The following is an 11,067-nucleotide window of genomic DNA, read 5'->3' as shown; positions in this document are numbered from 1 at the left end:
ATTCAATGTCCAGGGTCCTGGAGTGGTTGTATATACAGGTCAGTACCAGAACCTTATTCAATGTCCAGGGTTCTGGAGTGGTTGTATATACAGGTCAGTACCAGAACCTTATTCAATGTCCAGGGTCCTGGAGTAGTTGTATATACAGGTCAGAACCAGAACCTTATTCAATGTCCAGGGTTCTGGAGTGGTTGTATATACAGGTCAGAACCTTATTCAATGTCCAGGGTTCTGGAGTGGTTGTATACAGGTCAGAACTTTATTCAATGTCCAGGGTCCTGGGTGGTTGTATATACAGGTCAGAACCAGAACCTTATTCAATGTCCAGGGTCCTGGAGTGGTTGTATATACAGGTCAGAACCTTATTCAATGTCCAGGGTCCTGGAGTGGTTGTATATACAGGTCAGAACCTTATTCAATGTCCAGGGTCCTGGAGTGGTTGTATATACAGGTCAGAACCTTATTCAATGTCCAGGGTTCTGGAGTGGTTGTATATACAGGTCAGAACCTTATTCAATGTCCAGGGTCCTGGAGTGGTTGTATATACAGGTCAGAACCTTATTCAATGTCCAGGGTTCTGGAGTGGTTGTATATACAGGTCAGAACCTTATTCAATGACCAGGGTTCTGGAGTGGTTGTATATACAGGTCAGTACCAGAACCTTATTCAATGTCAGGGTCCTGGAGTGGTTGTATATACAGGTCAGTACCAGAACCTTATTCAATGTCCAGGGTCCTGGAGTGGTTGTATATACAGGTCAGAACCAGAACCTTATTCAATGTCCAGGGTCCTGGAGTGGTTTGTATATACAGGTCAGTACCAGAACCTTATTCAATGTCCAGGGTCCTGGAGTGGTTATATATACAGGTCAGAACCTTATTCAATGTCCAGGGTTCTGGAGTGGTTGTATATACAGGTCAGAACCTTATTCAATGTCCAGGGTTCTGGAGTGGTTGTATAGACAGGTCAGAACCTTATTCAATGTCCAGGGTTCTGGAGTGGTTGTATATACAGGTCAGAACCTTATTCAATGTCCAGGGTTCTGGAGTGGTTGTATATACAGGTCAGTACCAGAACCTTATTCAATGTCCAGGGTTCTGGAGTGGTTGTATATACAGGTCAGAACCAGAACCTTATTCAATGTCCAGGGTCCTGGAGTGGTTGTATACACAGGTCAGAACCAGAACCTTATTCAATGTCAGGGTCCTGGAGTGGTTATATATACAGGTCAGAACCAGAACCTTATTCAATGTCCAGGGTCCTGGAGTGGTTGTATATACAGGTCAGAACCTTATTCAATGTCCAGGGTACTGGAGTGGTTATATATACAGGTCAGTACCAGAACCTTATTCAATGTCAGGGTCCTGGAGTGGTTGTATATACAGGTCAGAACCTTATTCAATGTCCAGGGTCCTGGAGTGGTTGTATATACAGGTCAGTACCAGAACCTTATTCAATGTCCAGGGTTCTGGAGTGGTTGTATATACAGGTCAGAACCTTATTCAATGTCCAGGGTCCTGGAGTGGTTGTATATACAGGTCAGAACCAGAACCTTATTCAATGACCAGGGTCCTGGAGTGGTTGTATATACAGGTCAGAACCAGAACCTTATTCAATGACCAGGGTTCTGGAGTGGTTGTATATACAGGTCAGAACCTTATTCAATGTCCAGGGTTCTGGAGTGGTTGTATATACAGGTCAGAACCAGAACCTTATTCAATGACCAGGGTCCTGGAGTGGTTATATATACAGGTCAGAACCTTATTCAATGTCCAGGGTTCTGGAGTGGTTGTATATACAGGTCAGAACCAGAACCTTATTCAATGTCCAGGGTCCTGGAGTGGTTGTATATACAGGTCAGAACCAGAACCTTATTCAATGTCCAGGGTCCTGGAGTGGTTGTATATACAGGTCAGAACCAGAACCTTATTCAATGTCCAGGGTCCTGGAGTGGTTGTATATACAGGTCAGAACCTTATTCAATGTCCAGGGTCCTGGAGTGGTTGTATATACAGGTCAGAACCTTATTCAATGTCCAGGGTCCTGGAGTGGTTGTATATACAGGTCAGAACCAGAACCTTATTCAATGTCCAGGGTCCTGGAGTGGTTGTATATACAGGTCAGAACCTTATTCAATGTCCAGGGTTCTGGAGTGGTTGTATATACAGGTCAGTACCAGAACCTTATTCAATGTCCAGGGTCCTGGAGTGGTTATATATACAGGTCAGAACCAGAACCTTATTCAATGTCCAGGGTTCTGGAGTGGTTGTATATACAGGTCAGAACCTTATTCAATGTCCAGGGTCCTGGAGTGGTTGTATATACAGGTCAGTACCAGAACCTTATTCAATGTCCAGGGTTCTGGAGTGGTTGTATATACAGGTCAGAACCTTATTCAATGTCCAGGGTTCTGGAGTGGTTGTATATACAGGTCAGTACCAGAACCTTATTCAATGTCCAGGGTCTTGGAGTGGTTGTATATACAGGTCAGAACCAGTACCTTATTCAATGTCCAGGGTCCTGGAGTGGTTGTATATACAGGTCAGAACCTTATTCAATGTCCTGGGTTCTGGAGTGGTTGTATATAGAGGTCAGTACCAGAACCTTATTCAATGTCCAGGGTTCTGGAGTGGTTGTATATACAGGTCAGAACCTTATTCAATGTCCAGGGTTCTGGAGTGGTTGTATATACAGGTCAGAACCTTATTCAATGTCAGGGTCCTGGAGTGGTTATATATACAGGTCAGTACCAGAACCTTATTCAATGTCCTGGGTACTGGAGTGGTTGTATATACAGGTCAGAACCTTATTCAATGTCCAGGGTCCTGGAGTGGTTGTATATACAGGTCAGAACCAGAACCTTATCCAATGTCCAGGGTCCTGGAGTGGTTGTATATACAGGTCAGTACCTTATTCAATGTCCAGGGTCCTGGAGTGGTTGTATATACAGGTCAGAACCAGAACCTTATTCAATGTCCAGGGTTCTGGAGTGGTTGTATATACAGGTCAGAACCTTATTCAATGTCCAGGGTCCTGGAGTGGTTGTATATACAGGTCAGTACCTTATTCAATGTCCAGGGTCCTGGAGTGGTTGTATATACAGGTCAGAACCAGAACCTTATTCAATGTCCAGGGTACTGGAGTGGTTGTATATACAGGTCAGAACCTTATTCAATGTCCAGGGTTCTGGAGTGGTTGTATATACAGGTCAGTACCAGAACCTTATTCAATGTCCAGGGTACTGGAGTGGTTAAATATACAGGTCAGAACCTTATTCAATGTCCAGGGTTCTGGAGTGGTTGTATATACAGGTCAGTACCTTATTCAATGTCCAGGGTTCTGGAGTGGTTGTATATACAGGTCAGAACCTTATTCAATGTCCAGGGTTCTGGAGTGGTTGTATATACAGGTCAGTACCTTATTCAATGTCCAGGGTACTGGAGTGGTTGTATATACAGGTCAGAACCTTATTCAATGTCCAGGGTACTGGAGTGGTTGTATATACAGGTCAGAACCTTATTCAATGTCCAGGTTACTGGAGTGGCTGTGAACCCTGTGGAAATACCTGGATTTCTGCATCAATTGGTCATCAAATTTGATCTAATCTTCATCTGAGACAGAACAATAGACAAACACAGTCTGCTTAAACTAATAACAGAAATTATTGTATTTTTTCTTGTCTATATTGAATACATAATTTAAACATTCAGAGTGTAGTTTGGAAAAAGTATGTGAACCCCCCTAGTCTAATGACTTCTCCAAAAGATAATTGGTGTCAGGAATCAGCTAACCTGGAGTCCAATCAATGAGACGAGATTGGAGATGTTGGTTACAGCTGCCCTGCCCTATAAAAAACACTCACAAAATGTGAGTTTGCTGTTCACAAGAAGCATTGCCTGATGTGAACCATGCCTCGAACAGAAGAGATCTCAGAAGACCTAAGATGAAGAATGGTTGACTTGCATAAAGCTGGAAAGGGTTACAAAGTATCTCTAAAAGCCTTGATATTCATCAGTCCACGGTAAGAGAAATTGTCTATAAATGGAGAAAGTTCAGCACTGTTGCTACTCTCCCTAGGAGTGGCCGTCCTGCAAAGATGACTGCAAGAGCACAGAGCAGCTCAATGTGGTTAAGAGGAATCCTAGAGTGTCAGCTAAAGACTTACAGAAATCTCTGGAACATGCTAACATCATTGAAAGATGATGAAGATGGCAACATCGCGACTAGATCTTAGAATGAGGCTCCTTAAAGCTAGGCGTCCCGCTAGCGCGGCAACTTCCGGTGAAACTGGAGGGCGCGAAATTCAAATAAATAATCATAAACACTATGGATATTAAACATTTAGGTACATGTAAGTGTCTTATATCGGCTGAAAGGTTACATTCTTGTTAATCTAACGGCACTGTCCGATTTACAGTAGCTATTAGGGCGAAAAACATGCGATTGTTTGAAGATGGCGCCCCACAAGTCTTTTTCCACCGGCACAGCTTTCATACATTCACTTATAAGTAGAAAAGTAGAGGTCGACCAATTAATCGGATTGGCCGAAGGTTGTGCAATGTAACAGGAATATTTAGACTTAGGGATGCCACCCGTTAAGATAAAATACGTAACGGTTCCGTATTTCACTGAAAGAATAAACGTTTTGTTTTCGAGATGATGGATTCCGGATTCGACCATGTTAATGACCTACGGCTCGCATTTCTGTGTGTTATTATGTTATAATTAAGTCTATGATATCATAGAGCAGTCTGACTGAGCGACGGAAGGCACCAGCAGGCTCGTAAGCATTCATTCAAACAGCAATCTTGTGAGTTTTGCCAGCAGTTGTTTATGACTTTAAGCCTATCAACTAGATTAGGCTGGTGTAACAAATGTGAAATGGCTAGCTAGTTAGCGGGGTGCGCGCTAATAGCGTTTCAAACGTCACTCACTCTGAGACTTGGAGTAGTTGTTCCCCTTGCTCTGCATGGGCAACGCTGCTTCGAGGGTGGCTGTTCGATGTGTTCCTGGTTCGAGCCCAAGTAGCGGCAAGGAGAGGGATGGAAGCTATACAGTTACACTGGCAATACTAAAGTGCCTATAAGAACATCCATTAGTCAAAGGTATATGGAATACAAATGGTATAGAGAGAAATAGTCCTATAATTCCTATAATAACTACAACCTAAAACTTCTTACCTGGGAATATTGAAGACTCATGTTAAAAGGAACCAGCAGCTTTCATATGTTCTCATGTTCTGAGCCAGAAACTTAAACGTTAGCTTTCGTACATAGCACATATTGCACTTTTACTTTCTTCTCCAACACTTTGTTTTTGCATTATTTAAACCAAATTGAACATGTTTCATTATTTATTTGAGGTTAAATTGATTTTATTGATGGATTATATTAAGTTAAAATAAGTGTTCATTCAGTATTGTTGTAATTGTCATTATTACAAATAAATGTAAAAAAAAAAATAATAAAAAAAAATAAAAAAAAAAAAAAAAAATAAAAATTGTCCGATTAATCGGTATCGGCTTTTTTGGTCCTTTTTTTCAGTATCGGCGTTGAAAAATCGGTCGACCACTAGTATAAAGATGAAATATTCACTTACTTCTTGAAAATCTTCCTCTGATTTGTCATCCAAAGGGTTCCAGCTATAACACGCAGCGTCGTTTTGTTAGAAAAATCCTTCTTTATATCCCAAAAGTCTGTTTAGTTGGCGACATCGATTTGAGTAATCCACTTGTTCAACATGAAGAAAGGAATCTGAAAATCTTCCCCTAAACTTTGTTTCAACAAGTCAAATTACGTTTCTATCTACTCCTCAGGTACCCTAAAATGTAATCAAACTATAATATTTATTTCGGAAAGAAGTATGTTCAATAGGAAACCGATTTTAGCAGGTGTGTAATTTCTTCATGGCGCGCGCAAACACGGATTTCCAAGACTACTAAAACTGTTATCTGTTATTCGTTTTTGAAGTTACAAGCCTGAAACCTTGAACATAGACTGCTGACACCCTGTGGAAGCCATAGGAATTGCATCCAAGGAGCTCATTTTTAATATGACCTTTCTGTTGCATTTCTAAGAGGATGGTCTCTCAACAACAAAAAAATCCAGTTGTTTTTTATTTGGATTTTCTCCTACCATATCTATTGTGTTACAGTCTCCTACGTTATTCTTTATAACATTTATTCTAACATTTGTACCAACTCCAAAGTGTTTCCTTTCCAATGGTACCAATTATATACATATCCAGGCTTCAGGGCCTGAGCTACAGGCAGGTTACTTTGGGCACGTCATTCAGGCGGAAATTGAGTAAAAGGGGCTTAGGGCCTTCCTCTGATACCGCCTGGTATAGAGGTCCTGGATGGCAGGAAGCTTGGCCCCAGTGATGTACTGGGCCGTACGCTCTACCCTCTATAGGGCCTTCCTCTGATAACGCCTGGTATAGAGGTCCTGGATGGCAGGAAGCTTGGCCCCAGTGATGTACTGGGCCGTACGCTCTACCCTCTATAGGGCCTTCCTCTGATAACGCCTGGTATAGAGGTCCTGGATGGCAGGAAGCTTGGCCCCAGTGATGTACTGGGCCGTACGCTCTACCCTCTATAGGGCCTTCCTCTGATAACGCCTGGTATAGAGGTCCTGGATGGCAGGAAGCTTGGCCCCAGTGATGTACTGGGCCGTTCACCTACCCTCTGTAGTGCCTTGCAGTCGGAGGCCGAGCAGTTGCCATACCAGGCAGTGATGCAACCAGTCAGGATGCACTCGATGGTGCAGCTGTAGAACCTTTTGAGGATCTGAGGACCCATGCCAAATATTTTCTCCTGAGGTGGAATAGGTTTTGTCGTGCTCTCTTTATGACGGTCTTGATATTCTTGGACCCCAAGAGACTTGTAGCTCTCAACTTGCTCCACTACAGCTCCGTTGATGAGAATTGGGGCGTGCTCTGTCTTTTTTTTCCTGTAGTCCACAATCATCTCCTTTGTCTTGATCACGTTGAAGGAGAGATTGTTGTCCTGGAACCACACGGCCAGGTCTCTGACCTCCTCCCTATCTGTCTGCCAATTGAAGCTCAACAGAAGTTGGGTGATGCAACAGGACAATGGCCCAAAACACAGTCAAGTAAATCAACAACAGAAGAAAATACGCCTTCTGGAGTGGCCCAGTCAGAGTCCTGACCTCAACCTGAGTGGCCCAGTCAGAGTCCTGACCTCAACCTGAGTGGCCCAGTCAGAGTCCTGACCTCAACCTGAGTGGCCCAGTCAGAGTCCTGACCTCAACCTGAGTGGCCCAGTCAGAGTCCTGACCTCAACCTGAGTGGCCCAGTCAGAGTCCTGACCTCAACCCGATTGAGGTGCTGGGGCATGACCTCGAGAGAGAGTGGTTCACACCAGACATCCCAAGAATATTGCTGAACTGAAACAGTTTTTTAAAGAGGAATGGTCCAAAATTCCTCCTGACCGTTGTGGAGGTCTGATCCACAACTAAAGAAAACTTTTGGTTGAAGATATTGCTGTCAAAGGAGGGGTGACCAGTTAGTAAAGGTGTTCACATACTTTTCCCACAATGCACTGTGAATGTTTACACTGTGTGTTCAATAAAATACATGAAAACTGTATAATTGTGTATAATTGTGCGTGTGTTATTAGATTAAGCAGACTGTGTTTGTCTATTGTTGTGTCTCAGATGAAGATTAGTTCAAATTTTATGACCAATTTATACAGAAATCTAGGAAATTCCACAGGGTTCACATACTGGTGTTGTCCTGAGGTGGAATGTTTACAGTATTCACGATAACAGCTGAAAACTCTCCTTGGGAGGCAGATTGGACCATCAGCTATTTCAAGACGGGCGAACAATGGGCTTCTACTGCACTAGAGTCTGCATCTGCTACTGATAATCCACTAGACCAGCTGGGCAGGCAGGTTGCCAAACATGTCCCCTTTACAGGCTGCCAGGACAGACGAGAGGAGAGGGGACATTCTGTCTCAGTATTCAGCCTGCTAGTCAGGGACATTCAGGACATGGGGAGACGAGGAGACGAGAGGAGAGGGGACATTCTGTCTCAGTATTCAGCCTGCTAGTCAGGGACATTCAGGACATGGGGAGATGAGAGGAGAGGGGACATTCAGGACATGGGGAGACAGGACATTCTGTCTCAGTATTCAGCCTGCTAGTCAGGGACATTCAGGACATGGGGAGACGAGGAGACGAGAGGAGAGGGGACATTCTGTCTCAGTATTCAGCCTGCTAGTCAGGGACATTCAGGACATGGGGAGACGGGACATTCTGTCTCAGTATTCAGCCTGCTACTCAGGGACATTCAGGACATGGGGAGACGGGACATTCTGTCACAGTATTCAGCCTGCTACTCAGGGACATTCAGGACATGAGGAGACGAGAGGAGAGGGGACATTCAGGACATGGGGAGACGAGAGGAGAGGGGACATTCAGGACATGGGGAGACAGGACATTCTGTCTCAGTATTCAGCCTGCTAGTCAGGGACATTCAGGACATGGGGAGACGGGACATTCTGTCTCAGTATTCAGCCTGCTAGTCAGGGACATTCAGGACATGGGGAGATGAGAGGAGAGGGGACATTCAGGACATGGGGAGACGAGAGGAGAGGGGACATTCAGGACATGGGGAGACGGGACATTCTGTCTCAGTATTCAGCCTGCTAGTCAGGGACACTCAGGACATGGGGAGACGGGACATTCTGTCTCAGTATTCAGCCTGCTAGTCAGGGACACTCAGGACATGAGGAGATGAGAGGAGAGGGGACATTCAGGACATGGGGAGACGAGAGGAGAGGGGACACTCAGGACATGGGGAGACGGGACATTCTGTCTCAGTATTCAGCCTGCTACTCAGGGACATTCAGGACATGGGGAGACAGGACATTCTGTCACAGTATTCAGCCTGCTAGTCAGGGACACTCAGGACATGGGGAGACAGGACATTCTGTCTCAGTATTCAGCCTGCTAGTCAGGGACATTCAGGACATGGGGAGACAGGACATTCTGTCACAGTATTCAGCCTGCTACTCAGGGACATTCAGGACATGGGGAGACAGGACATTCTGTCTCAGTATTCAGCCTGCTAGTCAGGGACACTCAGGACATGGGGAGACGAGAGGAGAGGGGACACTCAGGACATGGGGAGACGAGAGGAGAGGGGACACTCAGGACATGGGGAGACGGGACATTCTGTCTCAGTATTCAGCCTGCTAGTCAGGGACACTCAGGACATGGGGAGACGAGAGGAGAGGGGACACTCAGGACATGGGGAGACGAGAGGAGAGGGGACACTCAGGACATGGGGAGACGGGAGGAGAGGGGACACTCAGGACATGGGGAGACGGGACATTCTGTCTCAGTATTCAGCCTGCTACTCAGGGACACTCAGGACATGGGGAGACGGGAGGAGAGGGGACATTCAGGACATGGGGAGACGAGAGGAGAGGGGACACTCAGGACATGGGGAGACGAGGAGAGGGGACATTCTGTCTCAGTATTCAGCCTGCTAGTCAGGGACATTCAGGACATGGGGAGATGAGAGGAGAGGGGACATTCAGGACATGGGGAGACAGGACATTCTGTCTCAGTATTCAGCCTGCTAGTCAGGGACACTCAGGACATGGGGAGACGAGAGGAGAGGGGACATTCAGGACATGGGGAGACGAGAGGAGAGGGGACATTCAGGACATGGGGAGACAGGACATTCTGTCTCAGTATTCAGCCTGCTAGTCAGGGACATTCAGGACATGGGGAGACGAGAGGAGAGGGGACATTCAGGACATGGGGAGACGAGAGGAGAGGACACTCAGGACATGAGGAGACGAAGGAGGAGAGGGGACACTCAGGACATGAGGAGACGAGAGGGAACATTCAGTTTATAAATGAGATTAGAAGATCTGAGAATGTATCTCCTTGTATTACCAGTCACAAAGTATATCATGTACAAGTCCTGGCAAGAGGACAACAAGGAGATGGAAAGACACAATGGTGTTGCCCATCACTGACAAGGGGCTGTGACAATGTGAACAGACAAAACCCCCAGTCTTGCTGTGTACGTTAGGAGTCTGTCATCTTCATATCTTTTCCACCATTTCACTTCAACCACTTGATTGTCTTTAATTGAATGTTTTCTTGTTAGAACAGGTTGGCTAATTGTTGGCTTCTCTCACTAATTGCCTGAACCAGACACAGGTGTGTAAATGTTTGCTGGAGAAATGCCATTAGGGAGTTGGCGCACCTCTACACCCGCAGTAGACTGAACAGATTAAACCTGCGCACACAGAGCTCTGTCCCTGTGTCTCTGTGTCTCTCTCTCCCTCCCCTCTGTGTGTGTCTCTGTGTCTCTCTCTCCCTCCCTCTGTGTGTGTCTCTCTCTCTCTCTCTCTCTCTCTCTCCCTCTCCCTCTCCCTCTCCCTCTCCCTCTCCCTCTCCTCTCCCTCTCACAGCTCTGTTAACCTGCACACACAGACACACATCGACGGGGCTGTGGTGGGAGCAGGTTGAGAGCTTCAAATTCCTCAGTGTCCACATCACTAAGGATCTATCATGGTCCAAATACACCACCACAGTTGTGAAGAGGGCACGACATCTCCTCTTCCCCCTCAGGAGGCTGAAAATATTTGTTATGGGCCCTCGGATCTTCAAAAAGTTCTACAGCTGCACCATCGAGAGCATCCTGACAGGCTGCATCACCGCTTGGTTCGGCAAATCACAAGGCACTACGGAGGGTGATGTGTACAGCCCAGTACATCCAGGTTCTCTATACCAGGTGGTGTCAGAGGAAGAACCCCCCAAAAATTGTCAAAGACTCCAGGCCGTAGACGGTCCACTCTGCTACCACATGGCAACCAGTACCAGTGCACCAAGTCTGGAACCAACAGGACACTGGACAGATTCTACCCCCAAGCCATAAGAATGCTGAACAAGAATGCTGAACAAGACAGCTGAACAAGACAGCTGAACAAGACTGCTGAACAAGACAGCTGAACAAGACAGCTGAACAAGAATGCTGAACAAGACAGCTGAACAAGAATGCTGAACAAGAATGCTGAACAAG

The sequence above is a fragment of the Oncorhynchus masou genome, unplaced genomic scaffold (genome assembly GCF_036934945.1).
Source record: "Oncorhynchus masou masou isolate Uvic2021 unplaced genomic scaffold, UVic_Omas_1.1 unplaced_scaffold_4011, whole genome shotgun sequence".
NCBI classification, from domain to species: Eukaryota; Metazoa; Chordata; class Actinopteri; order Salmoniformes; family Salmonidae; genus Oncorhynchus; species Oncorhynchus masou.
Note: the sequence above shows the minus strand (reverse complement) of the source record.